General features: G+C 34.6%; 1 protein-coding gene and 1 long non-coding RNA gene across 4 annotated transcripts in view; one reads left to right on the top strand and one right to left on the bottom strand.

Moving 5' to 3' along the window:
• LOC138715458 (A-kinase anchor protein 200-like) overlaps window positions 1-25,858 on the bottom strand; it is a 420,917-nt gene that overhangs the window by 169,425 nt on the left and 225,634 nt on the right. The window lies entirely within an intron of this gene.
• On the top strand, window positions 1,886-6,257 carry LOC138715456 (uncharacterized). Its single transcript, XR_011336352.1, has 3 exons — window positions 1,886-2,093; window positions 2,516-2,609; window positions 5,815-6,257. It is a non-coding gene; the product is annotated as an uncharacterized lncRNA (long non-coding RNA).

The raw sequence follows: 25,858 nt of genomic DNA, 5'->3' as shown, positions 1-25,858 counted from the left end.
TCAACATAACGCTCTTGTAACGCGTATTACTATTACAGGTCTGATTCTCTGGTCTGTAGTTTTCCAAGTACAGCTGTGTATTGGATATTAATAACTGCAAAACTTAAGAATCTTTGATGACATTATTACCATTAAAAATGAAATATTATTATAGTTAATGCAACACATAATGGTATACTGAAGATATAAAGTTGAAACCTTTTGAAGCTTTAAATAAGTAGACGCAGAGAAAGAATATTTTATATTAGATCTTCATTTCTATAATTTACTGAGTAACGGGTATATGTTACTGAAAAGTATTAAAGTTACGTAAGGTAACAATATTGTTATTAAAAATGAAATACTTTTATAGTTATTAATTAAATGGTGTGGGTCTTTTTCATATATTTAATGGCAGTGTGATATAGATATTTATATGTCTGATTCTCTAATTTTCCTTGGTAGTAATTGAGTCATGCTTCCTATTTTAGCTGCCTCTTTAAACTACATCAAAATTAATTTCATATTTCTTTGGTTTAATCGATTAGATTTGTGATCGCTGCCAAGCATATTTTGTTGTTGGGGAAAATAGAATGCCATTTCACTTCTTGCTACCGTGATGAGTAAGTTTATTTCCCGCAACCAGCAACGAATGAAACACTGAAACTGCTAACGATTTACGATGGACAATTTTATTTAGGGCGCATATAAGATTCTACAACTCTGACATATCATTCGCCTCGTTTTCCGCATCTCAGCAATAGATTCCTCACAACAGCCTATATTACAGAAGATATACGGGCTAACATTCATTGTTGCACAAATTACTCCAGCAGTATTTGGTAGATCAGTATTGTCTGGAGGAAGCGCAAAAATTACAATTCCTAAGAAAAGATCAAAAGGTATTACTTATTGATAAAATAAGAGGCCTACAAGATTTTGTAGTCTCTTGATCACCTCAGCAAGATCTCTTAGTGGCAAAAAGTGATTCTGCCCTCTACATTTCAGGGTAGTTCACGAAACATGCAGCAGCTATACCAAGATGCTAAGTATTTAGTTCAAATCATGACAAAACTTACATTTTCTTAACTTTCACCTACAATCCGCAATGACCTGAAATAGCTACTGCATTGCTGATCTAAATGAGGGGTTGGAAAGCAATGGTGGATTGTTAATGGAGTTTGGACTTTTTCCATTGCTGGTTGTCACAATCAAAAATTAAGACACAACGTTTCGAAGGGTGGTTCTCCTTTCGTCTTCTGCATTACTCCCAAATGAAAAACCCACTGATCGTCCTGACATTGTTACTTGCGATTTCGCATCGAAACTCAAGAACTGAAAACGGATAGGTTCAACGAAAAGTATTTGGCATAAAAAACATTCAGAGGGAGTATGTTTCACTATTATGGAAGCAAATAACTTTCAAAATGTCTGGTATTCTTCATTGAAAATAATCTGAACAATTTTTATTTGAACTTCTTATGGATTTAGTTTGCAGTATTTGCTGCACAAGCCACTAGTATATTTATAATTAGAAATCATTTGTCTTGTGTTACAGAAAATTGGAAAACAATATTAAGATAGGATATTGTTTCCTTTCACTAAACAATTAATTGCTCCTGCTTCCTTCAGTTAGGATTGCTGCAGAGATCATTTCAATAACTGGAAGCACATGTGAGCAGTTTTTTTCCACAACTAATCTCAACGAAACTGAACAGAGATCACGTTTGACAGACAATAATCTCACATGCGTAATGCCACTTGCTAAAAGTAGTAAGTATTAAACCTAACATTGAGATAATTGTTGTAAACAAACAGCGCTCTACTGAAGCAACACAAACTTAAATGTTTGAGAAGTCCTTCATTTATAGCCAGAACCTTCCCAGCGTCAAAAATAACACCAGCGAATAGGGATTATAAAGAATGGACACTGAGCGAATTTTCCTGTGTTTTGTTTTTCTGTGCGCCAGCGGATAGTTCCACTTTCAAGCGCTAGAGGTAGTGTAATCGAGCATACGCTAACATAATAATTGAGAATAGAGTTGAGACACAGGATCCAAACATCGCCTACCTCATTGCATAATCCAGTAACGCTTTGCTTCAAATAAATTCAAGTTAACAGCTTTTCCTTATTTCTCAGTGACAAACTAGTTGTAATAATAATATTTTATATTTCAGATATCATAAATTATATTATAAAATAATATAATACATTATAAAATTAAGCATCAAATTCGTTTAATATTTTTATAATATAATATAATATAATATAATATAATATAATATAATATAGGTATATGGTTTTACTTCTCGTGAGAGTTTTGTTTTTCCATTTTCAGCGCTATCAAATCATTACATATTTTAATTGTTGTTGGGGTCAACGTCTGAACTCTCATTATAAAGGAACTCTAGAGTCTAGACATTACAGTTAATGAAGGATTTATTATTTTATGGATCCAATTTATTTTATTTGAGTACATAATGTACCTAGATGTATTAATTATATGTGTTATATTTCCGCTGTGTCGACTGCTAGCTGGTGTGATGTCAGCGCCAACTCTAGGGAGAAAGCAGAATCTGACGCTCTAGCTGGCTTGAAGGCCATTGAAATCGGTCCGGCTACATCAAAGGTACCGACGCGAAGTGTCCATTCTTTATAATCCCTATTCGCTGATAACACTGTCTAGTGCACTCCTAAGTTTCTTTTTAATTTGTGCTCTAAATGAATTTGTTTTAAGTAATAGTAATTCATAAAAATTAACGCCTTAATTTACAATGAGTTGCGTAATAGCTATACAAAGGTCAGTTTATGTACCACCACCACCACCACCACCACCACCACCACCACCACCACCATTTTTATTATAATGTTACATTGTTCAAAAGGAAAAATAATACTGTTTATTTCTGTAACTTCTACACAAAGATCAAAATCTGCATACACTGGTGCCAGGCTAATCGACGGTTTGCTACAGTCAACTAGCCCGTGAAAAGCAGGTTCCAGCCTGTCACATGACCACACCAATAGATTCAATAGTTCCTTTAGAGATCTTTGGGAACGTAGTCCTACATCATGCAGTCGATTTTGTATTGAGTTGACACAGTGGCCCCTGTAGTCCTGAGAATATCCCTTGTTTTACATGGTCGTCCTGCTCTGTGTATTTTTAGTATTTTTTTTAAGCATTTATTTATTTAGCCTGGTAGAGATAAGGCCGTCAGGCCTTCTCTGGCCCTCTACCAGGAGATTCCAACTATAATATGAATAATAAAATTACAATTAATATTAAATTTACAATTACAAATAAAATTACAATAAAAATCTAAGTACGAAAATATTACCTGGCTAATTGAAGCTAGATAATTTACCAACAGTAATCTCACTAGACGTTTTGATTTATCTAGAGAAAATCAAAACTCGAGTGGGATTTAATTGACTATTACACGATTAGAAGAAAGTATATAACGATTAGAAGTAACGAAGTACTCCAATACAATAAAATATTAATTGACTTACGAAAATACAACTGTCTTCAAATGTATTATTGTACCATCTCAACATTACAAATATTACGCTAGATGCATGCTAGATGGCAGTAGTGAGCAATGCCTTCTCGTCGAGAAGTTCTCGATCTATTATACACGATGGCAACGTTACTAGTCAAGAAGGCTTTGTTGATTCACTTTCATTTTTATTAAAATGCAACATTCCACTTCAATTATCCGAATCCCAGTAATCAACGTCACTTGGCAGATGATTTAATATTAAACAATCTCTGATACGTGACTATCCATAATATCATATAGCAGAAGCTATAACATAACCTAACTAATATACACAAGTGTTAGAAAAGTTTTAATTAACGACGATGACATAAAAAATAAACATGAATAATTTTAAAAGGAATAATTATTGAATGTACAATTTTCAAATTTGAATGTGGTTGGTGGTTCAATTGATGTTATATGGACGTGTGCGTAATAGAAGTGGAACTCGTTGATTTAGGCCTACATGGTGTATTCAACTTATTCAGAATTTCCGAATGAATAATTTTAAAAGGAATAATTACTGAATGTACAATTTTCAAATTTGAATGTGGTTGGTGGTTCAATTGATGTTATATTGGACGTGTGCGTAATAGAAGTGGTACTCGTTGATTTAGGCCTACATGGTGTATTCAACTTATTTAGGATTTCCGAATGATGCTCTTCATTTATTTGTAAATCGGATTTCAGAAGATGCATAGGTATGATCAGTGATTTTTATTAATTCTTGTAGTAGTATATTTGAAACTGCTGTGCATCGACTGGAGTGGCTTGTAATTATATATATATTTTACGTCCAGGCCAGCGCAGTTTCAAATGTTGGCAAACAAAGAAACAAATACTAGGGACGCGATAAAATTGTGCGATAAGGAGCCATGATTGGTTGAAATATGTCCTTTCGTACCGTTTTATTGGTCAAAAGTAGTATGACTTAGTAAGAGTGTAATTGTCATAGAAAAACAAAGAATATTTTATATTTACTGAATTACAAATTAAACCTAGAATTTCAAAATTGTATAGTGATGAAATTACTGGATATTGAAATATTTTGTGACAGATTAAGGAAACTATGTAGGCCTACAAGAAATCAATTACTGACCAAATGCCTACTAAGTTTGCGTTTGAATTCAATTTTATTTCGACAGTCCCTGATGCTATACTAAAAGCCAGGTTATGAACCGACTAAACAGGAAGTAGTTGGGAGGGCGAAAGGAAAGTGCGGGTTAGAGGTAAACCTGTGCAGTGATGACACGTTGAGTGTGGGGGGTTGGAGAGGAAAAGGAGAACGGAGCTTTTCATTGGACCTCGCGTGAAAATGTCATCTGCTAACGAAAATCTGGCAACGGAATCACGGAGACAGTGTAGGCAAACTTCCCAGTTCATTTGCAGTACCACGTGCATTACGAGTCGCATTTCGTACCAGCGTCATTAGCTCGCGCTTTCTTAAAAACAGTAATTTTAATGACTAATATTGTTGATAGTGTTATCGAGAACTATATACAGTAGTTATTTTAAACATATCGGTGACAAACGCTGAACACGCTTTGAATCTCGCGCCACCATGTGGCAACAGAGCTCAGAAAGAGAGCAACAGAACGTTGCTTGCGGTTTAGTCGGTTCATAACCTGGCTTTTAGTATAACAGGTAGCGAATTCCAGAGTCTTGGCTGGGCTATTGTGAAAGAGGATGAGTATGAGGAGGTGCGATGGGATGGTATTGTTAGTATTGTTTCATGACGAAAGCGTGTGTTCAGATTATGGTGGGAAGAAAGGTAAGTGAAGCGAGACGATAGGTACGAAGGAATAGAAGAGTTCAAGATTTCGAAGAGAAAGAGAAGTGAATGTAAATTTATTTTCTTATCTAGTTTAAGCCAGCCTATTGCTTCTAGGGATGGGGTAATATGATCATATTTACGAACATTGCTTACAATTTCGTACACACAAATTATGAGCACGTTGAAGTTTCGTTTTGTTGTCGCTGGAGAGGTTAGTCAGTAAAATGTCAGCATAGTCAAAATAGGGAAATATAGCGTCTGCACAAGGGACTTTTTTAAGCAAGAGGGGAGATGAACATTTATCCTTTTTAGCACATGGATAATAGAATATACTTTTCTGCAGGTTTCTGTGATTTGCATGTCCCAGTTGAGATTATTATCCATGTGAATGCCAAGATTTTTTACTGAAGAACTGAAAGGGATATGCACTGTACTTACTTTAACGGGGGAAATGTCGAGGTGTTTTACAGCGTCGGTTTGCCGTTTGTGTCCTAATATAATTGCTTGTGTCTTTCCAGGATTGATTTTAAGATGGAGTTTCTTTGTCCATGTTACAATCGAGTCAATGTCTTCGTTCAGTTTGCCTATAGCGTCGTTTACTCGGTCTAAGAGGGAAGAGATGTAGCATTGAAGGTCGTCAGCATACAAGTGATAGTGTCTGTCTGCTATGGAATTAGCAAATGCCAATTATTGTTCACACTCTCCAGAAATCATAAGGGATCTGATACCAGCTGCCATACAGGAATGTCTGCGAGTTTGTGGAGGTCACACACATTATTGGATTGACTCAAGGTGTATTTTTGTCAAATCAATCAGATTTGGATTTTTTTTTTTTCAAATTAAGACAGATTTTTGTTTCGTTATGTGTAAGAAGTTTACAATTTTATTTTGTTTTTTCTTTAAGCAATTGACATGTAATATAAATACGTAGAAATTTGTGGCATATTTGATTCAGAAATATTATAATATGCAAGACTTTTTTTTACCAGTTTATAATTATTTATATTAATGTATAGAAAGAAAACTAATTGCTAACAGACACCGCAACAAATTGAGCATTTTTGTCTAAAGCAAAATAAACTAATTTTTAGATGAAGTGTGATGCCTCTTGCGTGTATAAAAAAGCCCTGCTATTTACGAGTTTAACTCCAAGGTTCACAGCAACTGGGCTATTCCATCTCAAATCAACCGAAATAGAGAGAAAATTGACCTTGCAATTTTTAAATGCAATGAAACTTTTTCTGTCCGTTGACAACTGTGATACAATGCTTTGTGCAAAGTTTGAGGCATCAGAACTTCATAGAGTTTAAATTAAAAATATTTAAATTTATCATATTTTCGTAAAATTAGCAACTTTAAACTGTTTTGGCTCCGAAACACTTTCACCCAATGATCAAAATCATGGTTTATTTTGATGCTGAGAAATTAAAATTTATATTGCCATGTAAACAGTTTTTCTTACTTTTATGGAAATGGAGAAATTTAGATTTTTCTTCATTAAGACGCCTTTGACCACGAAAAAATATTTTTAAAATATATGGTTAGATTCCGCATTGACAGTACAAATAAACACATATTTTTTACTGGCGCACCGTTGATAAACTATTGAAAATATCAAATAAAGAAAATAAATAGTACGCGCGTGAAGTAACCAGCTGACTATGAGGCGGGAGCTAGCCGAGACAAGCAAGGCCAGGAGACAAACACGTGATGTTTCGTCTAGTAGCGCATAGCTGGGCTAGCTTTATCACAAGTTTTTAATAAACACAGGAGTAAAATGACGCCCAACGCTCGTTTATCTTCAGCTCTCGGACAGTGCGTGCGGTACTGCGCCGTTCAAGTCTAGGCGTATGAAAATAATTTATTTAATACCCCCGAAACTTATTGCCGAGCCACTAAGCAAACAATGCCAAAGTCCATCTTAATAATGCAAGTTCTTTTCTCAATATTTTTTACATTTTTACAAATGGACAAAAAGCCTAAAAGTAAGTAAAATCAGATTATCTGTCTCTCTGTATACAATAAAAATAAGGATTACTCCTTAACATAACCTACCAAATGTCAGCTTCAAAATAAGCTCCCGTTCAATGTTCTGCAGTAAATGGTTCCAGAGTTCTGAGCGCTGTAAGAGGCTCGTTTTTATAAAATACGCTAAATTTGTAGCTCAATAGTATGAAAACCGTTTGACTTTCGATAGTATATTTTTGAAAATGCACTGTCCTCAGCACCTTGTGTAAATAGGAAAAAAATTAGAGTATTAAAAAAATGCGAGGTTTTTTACTGATCGATTTCATATGGAATAGCCCAACTGTTTGGTAATGAGTTGTTTGCTGCAGTGTGTATTGGAGATGCTTGAAACGCCAACAAGCATTTTGTTTCGAGCGACCGGAAGTTTTTTACCGCAGTGTGAGCCTATTCTTAATATAATGTATATTGTACATTGTTGTTTTGTTTTTCAGAGGACAATTTTACAAGTTACAGAGAGATAAAAATACCAACTATTAGGGTGTTATTTGTAGTGGCAGTGATATTTTCGTTATATTTGTGCTGGACGTCGTCCCCTTTAACGTCAGCCGTGTACTCACGGTAACATCACAGTGCTCGTGACTTCCTAGATGTGCACTGTAGTCTGACAAGGCTGTCCTGTAGTAAATAAAACTACTTTTTAGTTAATTTAAATTAAAATTTCTTTATCAATAAAATTGTCTATCCATTTCGACGTACCTACATGTATCGTATAAGTAGAATAAGTTAAAACTAGGTTTCTGTGTCTCTTTTATGGCCAAGTTTACACCAGTTTACGGTACGGAAAAAAGTTAATTTCAGAGGAAATGGGGGAGATATATTCCACGCGATGTAGTCTACAAGGTCTCCCCTAAAAAAAATCTCCCCCTAAAGACCTGTAAGAAGCACTAATATTTCACAAGATAATAAAAGTTTTTCTTACCCCAGAGAGAACTTACTACACGTTTCACGTGAGCGAAGACTGTTCAATGGAATCTTCTCGGTTTTGTGGCCGCAATATGTACAATCCATTCCATTAACACCGCCACGTTTTGAACTTGTGTTTACATTCATGTTCCTCCACTGCTATGCAAGTATATATAGACACACACAGATAGCCATTCCTATGGATGGGCAATTCGTGCTCACGAAGTGCCAAAAACCTTGTCGTAAGAAAGACAGACGGAGCCAGCAGCAGTCCACTGACACGGTGCGCTGTGGCGGCTCATGCAGGTTGTTGTGACGTCTAATCTATGATTTGTATATCAGAATAACGCATGGTGTAATAATTATAGTAGTTTTATACAAACTGTAGCTAAATACACGTACTAAAATTATATTCTTCATAATTATAATATATTATGTACTAATACTGAAAACATAAATTGAACACGATCTTTTCAAGATACAACAAATACACCGATAATTGCAGCACTTATTTATTATTACATTATTGTTAATATTTATCTCATTTGAAACACAGAACGTGAGAGTTTACAAGTGTTTATAGATTAAAGAGTATGCTTCTATTTTAGAAGATATTATCCTACATTCCTAAACAATCACAAATTCAAGGAAGTACGAGTAATTGTTTCACATGTCACGGAAAATGAAATAAACTTACTCCTGAGATATTTCTGTAGGTTTATAGAGTTTTGACACTTCTTCCTTGCATTAAAATCTGGTTTAAATTTGAATGCACTATGCTGCCAGAAAGTCAAGGAGAATAGCAATGGCCAAGAAGGCTTTTAACAGAAAAAAGGAGCATCTTCTGCGGACCTCTGGAAAAAGAACTAAGGAAGAGACTAGAGAAGTGCTTCGTGTGGAGTGTGGCATTGTATGAGGCATTACGACGAAGTGAAGAAAAGTGAATATAAGCATTTGAAATGTGGATATGGAAAAGAATGGAGCATGAGAAGTGGACAGACAGAATAAGAAATGAAGCTGAGTTGGAAGAAGTGGGTGAAGAAAGAATGGTACTGAAACTGATCAGGAAGAGGAAAAGGAATTGATTGGGTCACTGGCTGAGAAGAAATTGCCTACTGAAGGATAACACTGGAAGGAATGGTGAACGGAAGAGAAGTTCGGGACAGAAGAAGATATCAAATGAAGATATTAAGATATATGGATCATATGCAGAGACAAAGAGGAAGGTATGAAATAGGAAATACTGCAGAATGCTGAGTTTGCAGTGAAATACTTGCCCTTGGGCAGAACATTATGAATGAATGAGTGTAGAAACAAATATGGTTACTAGACAGGAGGCAAATAAGCGTACATTTGGAAATTCTGACGTAGGCAGCATAGTTAGATTTCTGATTTCACAATCAAACTCTAAACCTTCAGGAGCTTCTATCGGCTGCAAGCCAAAAGGATTGCAAACACACTCCATTCTATTCCATTAATAATTCAATTTAAATCCTGTCCAAATTCAACCTCGCAAATTTCTAGCGCAACAATTAACAATAGATCCCTATTAGAAACAACAACAACCAAATTTCTTGGCTTAAAAATCGATAATGTGTTAAATTGGAAAAATCATATAAAAGAAATTACCCCCAAACTAAATTCAGCATGTTTTGCTATTAGATCTATGCACTCACCGATAATAACATATTTGACTTGGTTACAAACTATTTAGCTATTTTTTTTATTTCTAAATTTAATAGTTTTGATGGCACGACAAAAGAATACTATGAAATAAAATTAAGAAATGAAGGCTTACCAACGAGAGAGAGCTTGTATGAACTGTATAAGTATTTCTGTAATGAAAGAGGGATGGAAAATACTAGAATAAGAGAAGATATGCTAGCTGCACATTGCAGATTGAAACGTCAAGTACAACTTAGGAAGGTGAACAAATACGGATTGTAACTACATTCTAGAATGAGTTGAGTCTTGCATAAAACTAAAACCAAGTGCAAGATAAAACAAAAAAAAAATGTTTATTAAATATGTAAATTGGAGAAATTCTATTTAAATAATACTATATCTTTCATTGATTAAGTTCACGTTAACACTTTGTTAAAAACATAAAATTACTTAGTCATACGTTAAAAAGTGTTGAAATTTAAAAAAGGTATGTACCTTCGACAGACGGCCCGTTTCGACGTTATGTCTCGTCTTCTTCAGTGTCTCCTGAACTACTGGTGATCTTGATTCTGCGATTTGCATTTGTCGATGGTAGGGATGGGGGGTGTGTTGCTCTTATGGTGAGGGCCGGTTGTTTGTGTGTTATGACGTATCATGACGTCGAATAATGTGTATATCTTTGTGTAAAAAATTATTGTAAAGTGTGTAATGTAAGGATTCAATTGATTACTTGCATGTACTTTGTCTGTGATCTATAATATAATAAATATCACTACTAGATCTATGCAAAAGATAGTAAATATCAATACCTTAAAAACAATATACTTTGCATACTTCCACTCGGTAATGAGTTTTGGAATAATATTCTGGGGAAATTCCACAGATAGTAACAGTATATTTCTATTACAAAAAAGAGTAATTAGAATAATAGCAGGTGCCAAATCTAGGGAATCGTGTAGGACTATTTAAAAAAACTACAAATAATGCCCACGGTTTGTCAGTATATCTTTTCATTAATAATCTTCCTCTTATGTAATCGTGAAAACTTTGTAACTAATTCAACAGTTCATAGCATAAATACACGCCAAAAAAATTACTTTCATACTCCAACGGCAAGTCTATCGTGCTATCAAAAAGCAGTGCGTTATATGGCAGTAAACATTTTTGATAGCCTCCCTATCGATATAAAAAATGAAACTCAAAACATAAGATTATTTAGGTCCAAATTAAAGAAGTACCTAATTTCTCACGCCTTCTATTCTGTAGGTGAATTCATGACATTCAATAACACTTCCTGAAATTGATACTAAAACTATGTGTTGTGCTAGTAGACTATATTGTAAATCTCGTCTGTATATATGTCATCTAGACTGTGACTATAAATTAAGACTTTATAATAGTATTACGTTTTTTGACTTGTTCCATATTCTAGCTGTAAAGCAATGTATGAATACCATGGAATGTTAATAAATACAATACAATACAATACAATACAATACAATACAATTCCATTCCATCTCTCCAAACCTATCAGTGAATTCTGTTGTAACGTCTTGAAGAGCCTTCTATTTGATATGAAGATTTTCTTCATCCCTCTTCACGATAGTTTCTAGGAAAGAAAAGTGGGGAAGTTGTTTATGTTACGCTTGATACTGCCACATTTAATTATATCTATAAATAGTTAGCTGGTCGATCATATGTCGTGCAATTCTGTAACTCTCACGCATAACGTGCTGACGACATGCGATATCGGTCTCACCTTGTTGACATCCCATTTTTCTCTTTAGTTCTTCTAAAACTCTCTCTCTTGCACATCCATAGCGTGGTCTTTTTTTTTTTCTTTTTTTCTCTTGTACAGAGGAGGGACCGAAGGCTTACACTGCACCCTGAGGTTTATTGTGCTTACCACTCCTATTCTTGTGAATGAATGGGTAGCCGAACGGCCGCGCTCTTGTACAAGTACAGCACGCTGCACCATGAACTTAACCCGGGCTATTGTGTGGCTGATGATATGGGAATTAATGATGGCGAAATGAGTCCGAGGTTCAACGACTAAAGTTACCCAGCAATTCTGCTTCAATTGGTTGAGCGAAAACCCCAACCAGGTAACTTGTCCCAAGCAGGATTTGAACCCAGGTCTGCTCGTTTTATAGCCAGACGTGCTCACCATTACTCCACAACGGTGGACTCATACAGTATTACTTTACCAAAACTTTCCCCGTGTTTATTTGTAAAATGTCTTCTGATATTAAAATGTTATGCGTAAAGAGCTGTAGGATATAAGATACCTATATAACTACACCTTTCTTCTTAACAAAAACGTACTTTTTCCCCCAGTCGTGAATGAAAGAGAAACGATCTGATCGGATTTTACTGTGTTTCATTCATTACGAGCCGCCGTTTACGGCAGACTCGAGCGAACTTACGTCTTGCAAGAACCGTGTACAGACACTACAGCTAGAACAGAGTTCGTTCCATCTGACTGTTCACACTTGTGGAGTAACGGTTAGCGCGTCTAGCCGCGAAACCAGGTGGCCCGGGTCGATTCCCGGTCGGGACAATTTACCTGGTTGAGGTTTTTTCTGGGGTTTTCCCTCAGCCCAATATGAGCAAATTCTGGGTAACTTTCGGTGTTGGACCCCGGACTCATTCCACTGGCATTATCGCCTTCATCTCATTCAGACGCTAAATACCCTAAGCTGTTGATAAAGCGTCGTAAAATAACCTACTAAAATAAAATAAAAATCCATCTGACTGAAATTGTGTTGACAGTTCGAGAGCACGAGCACCCATGGTCATTCCTATGAGAAGTGGCGTGTCGCTGCACCTCTGAAATGTTGGTATAGGCTATATCGCAAACGTGTTCTATTTTGTAATGACGGCGCAGTTGCTACTCTATCTAATTCTATCATACATAAATGTACAGCTGTCCAAAAAAAAGTGGACGCACTCGTGAACAGCGAATATTTTCTAAGTTCACTTCGGGTCGCGCCGATGCATCTGCTTGTAGAAGCAGTGGTAGTGCGCTCGCTTAATGATTCGGAGGTTGTGAGTTCGGGTCTTGTTTAAGTTTTCATTAAATTTTTAATCGTTCTTTAGCGATATACTCTATTTTATATAAGTAATGATTATAATATTTATAATATAAATAATCCTTTTCTTGGTAAAATACGTTATTTTATTTAAACAATTAATTTATATATTATACAATATCTTATTTTAAACAAACCGATATTCATCATTCATATTCTGTTATCGTTCTTTAGCGATATAAATAATATTAACGTTATTTTATATTCTGTTATCGTTCATTAGCGATATAAATGCTCTGTATTTTATATAAGTAATTGTTGTAATATTTATAATATAAATAATCCTTTTCCTTGGTAAAATAGGTTATTTTATTTAAATAATTAATTTATATATTATTCAATATCTTATATTAAACAAACCGATATTTATCATTCATATTCTGTTATCGTTCTTTAGCTATATAAATAATATTCAAGTTATCATTTATATTCTGTTATTGTTCATTAGCGATATAAATAAAATAAATTTAATATTAGGTTTGGAACAATACAGTTGCATAATACTAGTGTTAGTTTTTTTCTTTTTATATTATTACATTATACTATCCTGAAAGACAGTAAAATGAAAAGGAGTGACGATAAATTGAACCTGAGACGTTTACATCTCAATTCCGACGTTCTTTCGACTTAGCTAAGGAGGGGCACAAGTAGAGAAATATTTCCGGAAAAATTAGCTCAATCCTCCTCCAAGATTGTCTGATGATTTGTAGAAGCTCGTCCAGGATACGGGGGCCAAAGGCTAATTGGGATTTCCCGGTCTCTCATAGGGTCAAAATCCCTGATAGAACTGATATTTAACCCTTGCGGTGAATTTCGGTGAAGTTCGGAGGGCCTAATTAGTCAAATCCACTCTCCTCAGCTCCACGCTGGCCCCCCCTGGGCTCTATTAAGATACGAAGGAGAGTGTGATGTGCAGAAAGCAACGGGAAGCTACAGCATTTATCCTTCCCGAGAACAACTGCAAACATGAGCAAAGGAAGCTTCTAATAGAAAAAGGAGCATCTTCTGGGGGCCTTTGGGAAAAAAAACTAAGGAAGAGACTAGTGAAGTGCTTTTCGTGGAGTGTGGCATTGTATCCGGCAGAAACATGGAATTACGACGAAATGAAGAGAAACGAATAGAAGCGTTTGAAATGTGGGTATGGAGAAGAATGAAGCGTGTGAAGTGGACAGACAGAATAAGAAATGAAGTTACGTTGGAAAAAATGGGTGAAAAAAGAATGATGCTGAAACTGATCACAAAGAGAAAAAGGAATTGGTTGGGCCATTGGCTAAGAAGAAACTGGCTATTGAAGGATGCACTGGAAGGAATGGTGAAAAGTTAATGTTATGTTTCATTTAACGACGCTCGCAATTGCAGAGGTTATATCAGCGTTGCCGAATGTGCCGGAATTTTGTCCCGCAGGAGTTCTTTTACATGCCAGTAAATCTACTAACATGAGCCTGTCGCATTTAAGCACACTTAAATGGCATCGACCTGGACCGGGATCGAACCCGCAACCTTGGGCATAGAAGGCCAGCGCTATACCAACTTGCCAACCAGGTCGACATGGTGAAAGGGAGAAGAGTTTGGGACAGAGGAAGATATCAAATGATAGAAGACATTAAGATATATGAAGCATATGCGGAGACTAAGAGGAAGGCAGAAAATAGGAGACTGGAGAATGCTGGGTTTGCAGTGAAAGACCTGCCAATGGGCAGACCACGTATGTATGTATGTATGTATGTATGTATGTATTTTTGTATGTCCAGGATGCCTGGGATTTCGTGGCTGAGAATAGTCGTTATTTGAAAAGACTAGTCGCTTCCATGCCCACTCGACTGCAAGATGTGATCGAGATGGAAGGAAGATGAACTAAATATTGAATCGTGTTTTTTTGTTTTGTTTTGTTTTTTTTTTTTTTTAACGTTTAATTGTTTGAATGTTCTAAGGTAGACGCCAGTAAGTTCGTTTTGTTTAGGCCACGAAAGGTATTTGTGTTGAGAATAAAATCTTTCTTCTTTTCCATTTGCAGCCATAATGCCACAGTAAATAATAATAAAATCATGGTATAATACATTCATGAACCTGATGTTCATTACTACAACAGTCATAAAAGAGATAGGAGCAATTATATTGCTCTCTGTTAAATAATAATAATAAAAAAGGTACAGGTATCCCCGTAACATGCCATGAAGGGACTTGGGGGGCATGGAGGTAGATTAATAATAATAATAATAATAATAATAATAATAATAATAATAATAATAATAATAATAATAGAAGGCTAGTACCAGTGAGAAGGAGAGAAGGTGAGGAGAACCCGTCAGATGATGGTGGAGTAACTTGCTTTAAAATGGTTTATATAAAATACGGTTTATTAGTTGATGCGAAGATGTACATTGAAGAGTGTCATTTACAAGACATTGTTTATTTATGCTTAAAACCCATTCTTGTTCGTCCTTTAAGAACTGCATGTCAAGCATACTGGAATGTCGTATTATGTGACATGAAACAAGAACGAACACCTCCGCGACCTTGGAAGGAAAGCGCCATTGTAAACCAGTGAGCTCTATACTAAACCACAGAGCTCGCTGCGTAAAACCGGCTTGCTTACAAATACTCGTCCATCAAACAAAGCGAATTTTAAGGTTCGCTTTCTAGATGAAATTGCAGGCAGACAGATACTTGTGCTGTGTCAGTGAAGTTTTATAGTTTATAGTGCAAAGTATTTGAACAGTGAAATATTTTAGAAGTGTTAGTGAAATGAGAATAGTGTCAGTGAAATGTGTCGCAGTTCCAGAGCAGTGAGTGAGTGAGTTGACAGTGGGTACTTGTGCATGTATGGACATATCATACTCGTGGGTTTCAGTTAGAACTTAGGGTTACGATACAAATTTTATTTACTTTAAATGGTATTTACATGACCGTGCTTCGATGCTCCAAATTATTATTATTATTATTATTATTATTATTATTATTATTATTATTATTAATTGTCATTATTGAGTGTAATTAGTTACCATTGCCTCCGGGTATTTACCCATTTGCAGTGTGAATGAATACACACACACACACACAAACATATGCTCAATCTATCTGCAGTTTGGATCTATATTACTTACTTACAAATGGCTTTTAAGGAACCCAGAGGTTCATTGCCGCCCTCACATAAGCCCGCCATTGGTCCCTATCCTGAGAAGATTAATCCAGTCTCTACCATCATATCCCACCTCCCTCAAATCTATTTCAATATTATCTTCCCATCAACGTCTCGGCCTCCCCAAAGATCTTTTTCCCCCTGGCCTTCCAACTAATACTCTATATCAGCGGTCGTTAGCACAGAGCACACTGGGGCTAGCGTCTATTACCCGCGGAGAACACAGTGCACCATGCTGCACTCGTAGCTGCTAGAGGGTATCCTCACTACCGCTTCCTGCTGCACGACGGGGCACACGGGACGGCTCCGCTTACCCTCGAGTGCTAACGACCACTGCTCTATATGCATTTCTGGATTCGCTCATACGTGCTACATGCCCTGACCATCTCAAACGTCTGGATTTAATGTTCCTAATTATATCAGGTGAAGAATACAATGCGTGCAGTTCTGCGTTGTATAACTTTCTCCATTCTCCTGTAACTTCATCCCTCTTAGCCACAAATATTTTCCTAAGCGCCTTATTCTCAAACACCCTTAACTTATGTTCCTCTCTCAAAGTGAGAGTCCAAGTTTGACAACCATAAAGAACAACCGGTAAATATAACTGTTTTATAAATTCTAACTTTCAGATTTTTTGACACCAGACTGGATGACAAAAGCTTCTCAACCGAATAAAAACAGGCATTTCCCATATTTATTCTGTGTTTAATTTCCTCCCAATTATCACTTATACTTGTTACTGTTGCTCCAAGATATTTGCATTTTTCACCTCTTCAAAGGATAAATTTTCAATTTTTATATTTCCATTTCGTACAATATTCTCATCACGAGACATAATCATATACTTTGTCTTTCCGGGATTTATTTCCAAACCTATCTCTTTACTTGCTTCCAGTAAAATTCCCGTGTTTTCCCTAATCGGTTGTGGATTTTCTCCTAATATATTCACGTCATCCGCATAGACAAGCAGCTGATGTAACCCGTTCAATTCCAAACCCTCTCTGTTATCCTGGACTTTCAGGCGTATAATCGAGGGAAAATTGCAATATCTTTCAAAATACGTAATATATGTCAAAATACTATACTTATTATTCACCAAAATATGTATAATCGAGGGAAAATTGCAATATCCTTCAAAATACGTAATATATGTCAAAATACTGTACTTATTATTCACCAAAATATGTAAAAATATGTATAATCGAGGGAAAATTGCAATATCCTTCAAAATACTGTACTTATTATTCACCAAAATATGTAAAAATATGTATAATCGAGGGAAAATTGCAATATCCTTCAAAATACGTAATATATGTCAAAATACTGTACTTATTATTCACCAAAATATGTAAAAATATGTATAATCGAGGGAAAATTGCAATATCCTTCAAAATACTGTACTTATTATTCACCAAAATATGTAAAAATATGTATAATCGAGGGAAAATTGCAATATCCTTCAAAATACTGTACTTATTATTCACCAAAATATGTAAAAATATGTATAATCGAGGGAAAATTGCAATATCCTTCAAAATACTGTACTTATTATTCACCAAAATATGTAAAAATATGTATAATCGAGGGAAAATCGCAATATCCTTCAAAATACGTAATATATGTCAAAATACTATACTTATTATTCACCAAAATATGTAAAAATATGTATAATCGAGGGAAAATTGCAATATGCTTCAAAATACGTAATATATGCCAAAATACTTATTATTCACCAAAATATGTAAAAATATTTATAATCGAGGGAAAATTGCAATATCCATCAAAATACGTAATATATGCCAAAATACTTATTATTCACCAAAATATGTAAAAATATGTAACTTTTAACTTATGAGTAATGATCCCTTTGGTGTGATTCGCCGACACTTTTTAGCATGCACATGCGAGTTTCCGTATTCCATCCAATATTTCGTTCAAACATGTTACATACCTTAAGCTAAAACTTGAAATATAACTTGACATTTAATCTTTCACAATGTTGAACACACACCCTTCTTTCTTTCACACTGAATAACTGTCTCACACCACATGCAAGGTCAGCTGCCTGCGGGTCCAACTTCACGACAATATGGTGCTGATATATTGCTGTTTATTGTAGTTTAGATTACAGTTTATGAAGGTTCAATAGGTTTATAATGCTAATTTATCAATGAAATACATTTTCACGAGGGTGACCAAAGTTAATTTTGTCCCGCTAGATTCGCGTTTCGGCTAGCAGAACAAAATTGATAACTTCTTCCCTAACAGATTTTTATGAAACTTTATACAGTAATTACAGGTAGCATACTTGTTTTGTATACAAATCTCATTTTGTGTAAAAGGAAGTGAATTTAGACAAAATTATCAACTTTTCTCCTATCTAACAATTTAATATAGTAGTTACAGCTTAAATTTGTTTTGTATACAAACTCTCATTACCAGAGACCGGAACTTTGCAGAATGCCTTTTCAAATGTGTTAAATCTATCTTCATTTTGAAAGTAAATCTGTACGAATTATACCTTTGTGATTGAAACGTCACAGTTTTATGTTGCCCTTTTCTGCCTTTTTTTTTTAAATATAAATAACTAATTTAAAAAATAAATGCTTTTTTGCCTTTATTTGATTATTTACCTATTTATTAATTTATTATTAAAAACTGCCTACAGGTATATTTTAATTTATTTCTATAACCGCTACAATCAAAGTAACTTCACCGAATGTATATTATTGTCTTTCAGTCAGTTCATATTCTCTTTGCAACAATGAGGTGCCGTGCAAAAATGTATAACAGTAAGCGTTTTAATTATCGTTTGTGTTTATTTGACAAGGGAACAATGAGTGCGGGTCTAACGTTATTTTAACGGTTTTTTTATTTCAGTTTTAATATTTCATATTTAAATATTTCATATCGCAACATATCAATACAACCAAACACAAAAATGCACTTTTCAAGGCTACTGGGAAGAAGATATTTCTTTGCTTCCAACAGTAATTGCAACTTCGAGTCGAAAATCTCAATTTGCATTCCACTTATGTAAAGCTTTTCTTGCTGCCGAAATCACTTTGTAGAAATGCAAGGTTGTGGGTCTAGTGCAAGGTTTTTGTAATTGCCTTTTATTGCGTATTTTAGCTATTTATAATGCTTTTGTCTGTCTATTTTAGATATTTATGATGCCTTTTTGCCTGCCTATTTTAATGAATCATAATTCCTAAACTTCCGATCTCTGCTCATTACATTCGTGTAAACCAAACTATCACATTATAGAAGATGAATTTAAACAAAATTGTCAATTTTTCTCCTAGCAGATTTTCTTCAAACTGTATACGGTAGTTACAGGTACACATATTTGTTTTGTAAACAAACTCTCATTACATTTGTGTAAGGAAACTACCCCATTATAGGGGCGAATTTAGACAAAATTAATAACTTTTCTATGTAACAGGTTGTCATGAAATTTTGCAGTTTAAGTTCTAGCAAGACCTGTCCTCATGTATGGCAGTGAGGCCTGGACTGTCCGAAACTCAGATGTTCAACGCCTAAGAACTGCGGAAATGAGATTTCTAAGGAGGACTGCCGGCTACAGCTTGCTTGACCACAAAAAGAATGAATTAGAAAAAAATTGAAAATTTCACCTGTTTATGAACATTTCAACCACTATAGACAAAAATGGCTTAACCATGTCAATAGGATGGAACGTTCGAGACTCCCAAGACAAATTCTCCGCTATATACCACATGGAAGACGATCTTTGGGACGCCTCCTGAAAAGATGGACGGAGACCGTAACAGGCCACTACGCCTAATAGGCCTACCTGCAAGGACGACGACGACGACGACGATGATGATGATAAAGCATCTTATAGCCCATACATTTCTCTACAATATACTACATTTTTATTGATATGTTCGGATATGTATTTTAAAATCTGTTTTAAGGTCTAGAATAAAAATAACAATAAATTTTTCCCCTAACGAATACTACTTAATATCACAGAAACACAGCTTTCAATATAGGTATAATTATATCAAAAAGTTACACATACTCCTATATTTAAAATTCACTGGAGTGGGAGCTTCCTCTTGTTCACACTTCCTTGTAGCCTCTAACTAATCTCACAATGACAGTAACAGTCTGACGCCAGACACGAAGTCAGCATTTAAACTTCTAACATTCAACTTTGAGGCTCTATCACACAATATTATTTTAGATTACTCTTGTTTGAAGACTGAATCATGAAAAAGTAATACTGAACCATTTTTACTTACACCTTCAAGGGTGACCAAAATTATTTTTGTCCCGATAGATTCGTGATTTGGAACACTGTACATTGTGCGATACGACATAATGGTTAACATATCTGACCGTGAAACAAGCAGGTCCGGGTTCAAATCCTGGTTGGGACAAGTTGCCTGGTTGAGTTTTTTCCGAGGTTTTCCCTCAACCCATATAGAGCAAATGCTGGGAAACTAACAGAACACCACAATAATCGAAATGCGGCATTAATATATACATATATATTTTTTTTAAGAAAATAATCTGCCCTCAATGAGGGTGACCATAAAGATCCAGAATAAAAGCACTACAGAATAATTTAGAAAGACAGGAATTGTTTAGTAAAAAATTCAGAGAAATGTAAACCCAACAGAATCATCAATGGCCAAAATATAAATGGCAATGTAATATTTGGATTGAATCCTTAAGAATATTCAACAAAATTTTTTGAATTTAAAAAAATCAGAGTCCGAGTTCTTTTAAAATATCACATTATGTGAATTTAGGAAGTGTGCCACGTGCACCAAACAAAAGACCAGAAGTACTCCACTGATTAGTGGGAATGTTATATTTCTCACTTAGATAAGGGATGCAGGACTCATAAATGGATTTCTTCTCCTCATGAACGTGTTGTACTAGAGTAAGTTTTAGTGGCTGGGGCAAGAAGTTTCTTAAGCGACTCAAACAGTGAATGGAAGAACAGATTTTTTTTTTTTGCCGTTTAACTTGAAAATTCCCATTTAGATTATTGTCTAAAAAGAAGTCAAGACGAATAGATGTCTGTCCGAAGTTATTAGTACCGAAGAAGTCTGCAACCCATATGATGCTTTACTAGTTTATATTATATTATATTATATTATATTATATTATATTATATTATATTATATTATATTATATTATATTATATTATATTATGTATATATAATTTGAACTGGTAATGGAAATTACGGGAAAACGGCTGAACGGATTTTAATAAATGGCCCCTCATTTTGAAGCTTGGAACCCAAAGTTTTTCGGGAAAGTAGTAATTTTCAGTGAAATGTCAATTTTCCTACATAATTTTCCTATTTTCCAAAATCCATCTGTTGTCAGTTTTGAGAACATTTTATTGAATCACGGCCGACTTGATTGAATTTGAGAACAAAACACACACTACAATAAACAACAGGCTATTAGCCGAAGGCCATGACTGCAGGATTGCCGACATATTTAGAGCTCAATTCAATTTGTTATTAAAAACTGATTCTGCAGTGTATAATTTTCTGAGTACAGCTGTGTATTGGATATTCAAATCTACGAAACTTGAGGTGGTTTGATGATATTGTTACCATTAGAAATTAAATATTATTATAGTTAATATCATGATGCGTCTATTTTTCATTAATTGTACATAATATTAATGCTATATTGATGACATGAAAGTGAAACGTTTTGAGGTTATGTAAGCAAATGTAAGAATATGTTAATTTAGATCTTCATTTCTATAATTTACTGAGTGGCTGCTATATATAACTACAAAACTTAAGTAAGATAATAATATTGTTATTAAAAATCAAATATTTTTATACTTATTAACCAAGTGGGGTTGGGTCTTTTTCCATATACTTAATGGCGGTGTAGTGTAGATATTGATATGTGTCATTGTCTTCAGTATTGGCTCGAGAGAGCGCAAAAATTACAGTTCCTAAGGAAAGATCAAAAGGTATTACTTACTGATAAAATAAGAGGCCTATAAAATTTTGTAGTCTCCAGATCATTTCAGCAAGATCTCTTAGTAGGATAAAATGATTTTACGCTCTACATTTCAAGTTCTACATGCAGCAGCTATACGATAATGCTATTGTTCGAAAGCTTAGCAAACCTGACATTTTTTTAACTTTTGCTTACAATCCACAATGACCTGAAATAGCTACTGCTATCGTTCTGACATTGATACTTGCGTTTTCGCATTGAAACCCCAAAACGGAAGTTGGATAGGTTCAAGAAAAAGTATTTGGCCTAAAAAAATCCATTCAGAAGGAGTATGTTTCATTATTATGGAATCAAATAACTATCAAAAAGACAAGTATTCTTCATTGAAAATAATTCTGAAAAATATTTATTTGAATGTCTAACGAACTTAGTTTGCAGCATCATTTGCTGCACAAGCCACTAGTATATTATATTACTATGATGCACCGAAGTACATATGGAGTTTCAGTGCAGTAATTCTGCGTTTCCATATGGTGAAGAATCGGTAGAACGGAGAAAAATTCTCTCTGGCACAAGGACTCGAACCCGGATTTCCAACTATACCTGCTGGTGTTTTATCCACTAAGCCACACCGGATTCAAGCTCCAATGCCGGATTGAATTCCTCTCATTCTAAGTTCTGCCTACTGTGTTCCCCTTTGTTGGCCTAACCTCGCGTACCGTGTCACAGTATATGTTACAGTAGACACAATGTCCAACTACAGAGGTGCATGCTTACGAGTGACTAAGTTTATATCAATCGTCTCATAAGTAAGTTTAGTGTTCTGTAACATTTTGACGACATTCTTTATTTGGGCAAAGCAATTGACAGGATGCTATGATTATTATTGCGTAATGTGAGCATGTGACAGTCAATTGTTAGTGCAAAGAATATAAAATGGAGGCGATAAAGTTGGTCTGTCCAAAACAACTTCCGACCTGACAAATGGCGCCTTTAGTATGTTACCATGGCAACCATTCAAATCAACCAATCACGAGAGAGGCGTAACCATGGTAACGGGATGGTGCTGCCGTGTCTATGTTTACAATTTGCACGTGAATACCACCAGTGTTGCCAATTCAGCGGTTTTCCCGCTAAATCTAGCTTTTTTTGGATAACCGTCTCGCGGGTAAAATTATATTATCCCGCTTAGCGGGAATACTAGCTGTTTTTAATCTTTAAAGTTTCTGAAATGAAATTCATATTAGCATTATAAGCGGCTTTCATAATTACATTTAATTCGTTCAGTGTGTGTTTTGTGAAATAATGGATGTGTTAATGTAGTGATAATTCCATATTATATATGTTACAGTTAAAACCCGAAATCCGTCAAAACCAGTTTCAACTAGTAAAAACTAGTTTAAGCAAATAAAGATAGATAGAAAGTGAGTTTTCGTGTCAGGTTAGGTTTGGTTTGTTTAGGTTTTTGTTTGATAAAAGCCTAAAAAAAAAAACCTAAACAAAACAAACCTGACCTGTCATTGATTCTAGATCTTACGAAAATTCGCTTTCTATCTATCTATATTTTAAATCTAGTTTTTACTAGTGGAAACTGGTTTTGTCGAATTTTGGGTTTTAACGGTAACATATATCGTGTAATAAGAATTTAAATAAGTTGTGTCTCTGATAAAAGTGTTCAAAATTGCTTTATAGCGCCACACTGGCAATGATAATAGCGTGCAATATTCGTTACATTGGCGGGTGGATGCTGTATCTTGACCATTATTATTATTATTATTATTATTATTATTATTATTATTTAATAAGTATACATTAAAATCTAGAGATATTTGTTAGAAAATCGCGGGTTTTCGAAAGCCATCTAGCGGGATTATACGAACAACTGTTGGCAACACTGGTCCTAAAGCTGCTGCCGCGGCTCGAAGAATACACTAAGTCGAAGGAGGAAGGGGCCATTACTCATTAGTGAGCACGTAGCACAACAATGGAGAGTTTTAATAATGGAGGAGACATTACAGATGAGGCGCCACAGCATACGGACTGGACCTGACTTGAGTCAAGAAGGAAAATCCAGCAGGAATTTACGAATTGTTGTACCCGACTGGAGTCAGGTGGGTTTCTGTTGCTGCTGGAAACAGACCACCGCAACTCAGCGTATGTTTTCCTGGTATCGTTGTCATCACATTGGAATGAGGTGCAAGAAAGACTTACTGAACTTGTAAGAAATCATTCGATTCTTTACGACATTTATAATGAACATTATAATGTGACCATGAAAATGAAGATATGGAATGACTTAATCATAATCAAATTGTTCTTCTCCAATGTAATTTTTTAATTGTGATCCAGTTAGATGTCTTAACGAAGTATGAAACTGATTATGACTTTTCCGCTCAGTGATGAATTCAGGGAGTGACCCGGGAGCAAATTTCCCTCCCCCTCGAATTTCATGATGCCCTCACCCGGAGATTTCAAAATATTTTAACTAAAAATATATCATAGAAATTGTAAATAATATGCAGGGTGATTCACGAGGGTTTACCGTCCCTTACGGAGCTTATTTCCGAAGACATTCTAGCAAAAACTATCATAATTATAAACATTGCCCTAATCTCAATATTTTCGGAGTTACCCTAATTTGACGTTCTTTGTAAAATATCATTATTGTTTTGTTTTAAGGGTAAAAGAATAATACAGGTAAGGAATCAACTATTCAGAACTATCATTTCTTTAATTACCTAGTATTCTGAAATTTATTTTTAAAAGTCATATTGAATTAAGATAATTTTGTGAATGATAATATCAGATAATTATTAATGGATGTGGCGAATAGACAGAGAATTCCTTTCACATCCATTTTACTATAGTCTTCCAACATACTGAACTTTATAATGAACAAGGCTTAGCCTTCAGTTTTACATAATAATAATAATAATAATAATAATAATAATAATAATAATAATAATAATAATAATAATAATAATAATTTTACAACTATTTTAATTTTACAACTCTGGCACATTGCCTGCGAATTTAATATACTGTATAAATTATAACTACATTTACTGGAAGGTTTTCTATCTGAATGTTATTTTAATATCATGTACGCCAGTTAACCACTTTAAGAAAAGTAAGCAAGGTTAAAAAAAAATTTACTTGTGTTTTATAAGTGTGTTTTATCTATATTTTTCACCTACGTTCAAACGTACTTGTTTGTTATTAAACTATCACCTGAAGATGACTTGAAAAGTAAGTCGAAAATATTCGTGATGTATATTAATATTTCTAACTTTATGTAACAGAATCTACTTCTGCCATCTTAACATGATAAGTGATTGACTGAAAATAAAAACTATTATCTGATATTAGTATTCTGAAGCTAAAAATGTGTTGTGAATTCCATAGTTGCTTCATACAGATGTTTTTCGATTTTTAATAACAAAATTACATTTTTCTTACGCATTTATCACAACAAATGTTACAAATCATTTTTCAAGACTGTATATTAGGGTTCATAATTAAACTGTAAAGAATCAAGTTTCTAAAGTACGATTTGTAACAATTTTTGTGATAAGTGCATAAGAATAATGTAATTTTTAGTAAAAAATTAAAAAACAAAATCTGTACAAAGCAATTAACAACACATTTTAGCTTCAGAATATTAGTCAATTAAAGAAATGATTCTTCTGAATAGTTTACTTTATATTTATAATATTCTTTTACCCTTAAAACTAAAGAAAAAAGGTACTTTACTAAGAACTTCAAATT

The sequence above is a fragment of the Periplaneta americana genome, chromosome 15 (genome assembly GCF_040183065.1).
Source record: "Periplaneta americana isolate PAMFEO1 chromosome 15, P.americana_PAMFEO1_priV1, whole genome shotgun sequence".
NCBI lineage: Eukaryota > Metazoa > Arthropoda > Insecta > Blattodea > Blattidae > Periplaneta > Periplaneta americana.
This window is presented reverse-complemented; position numbering and strand designations above follow the sequence as displayed.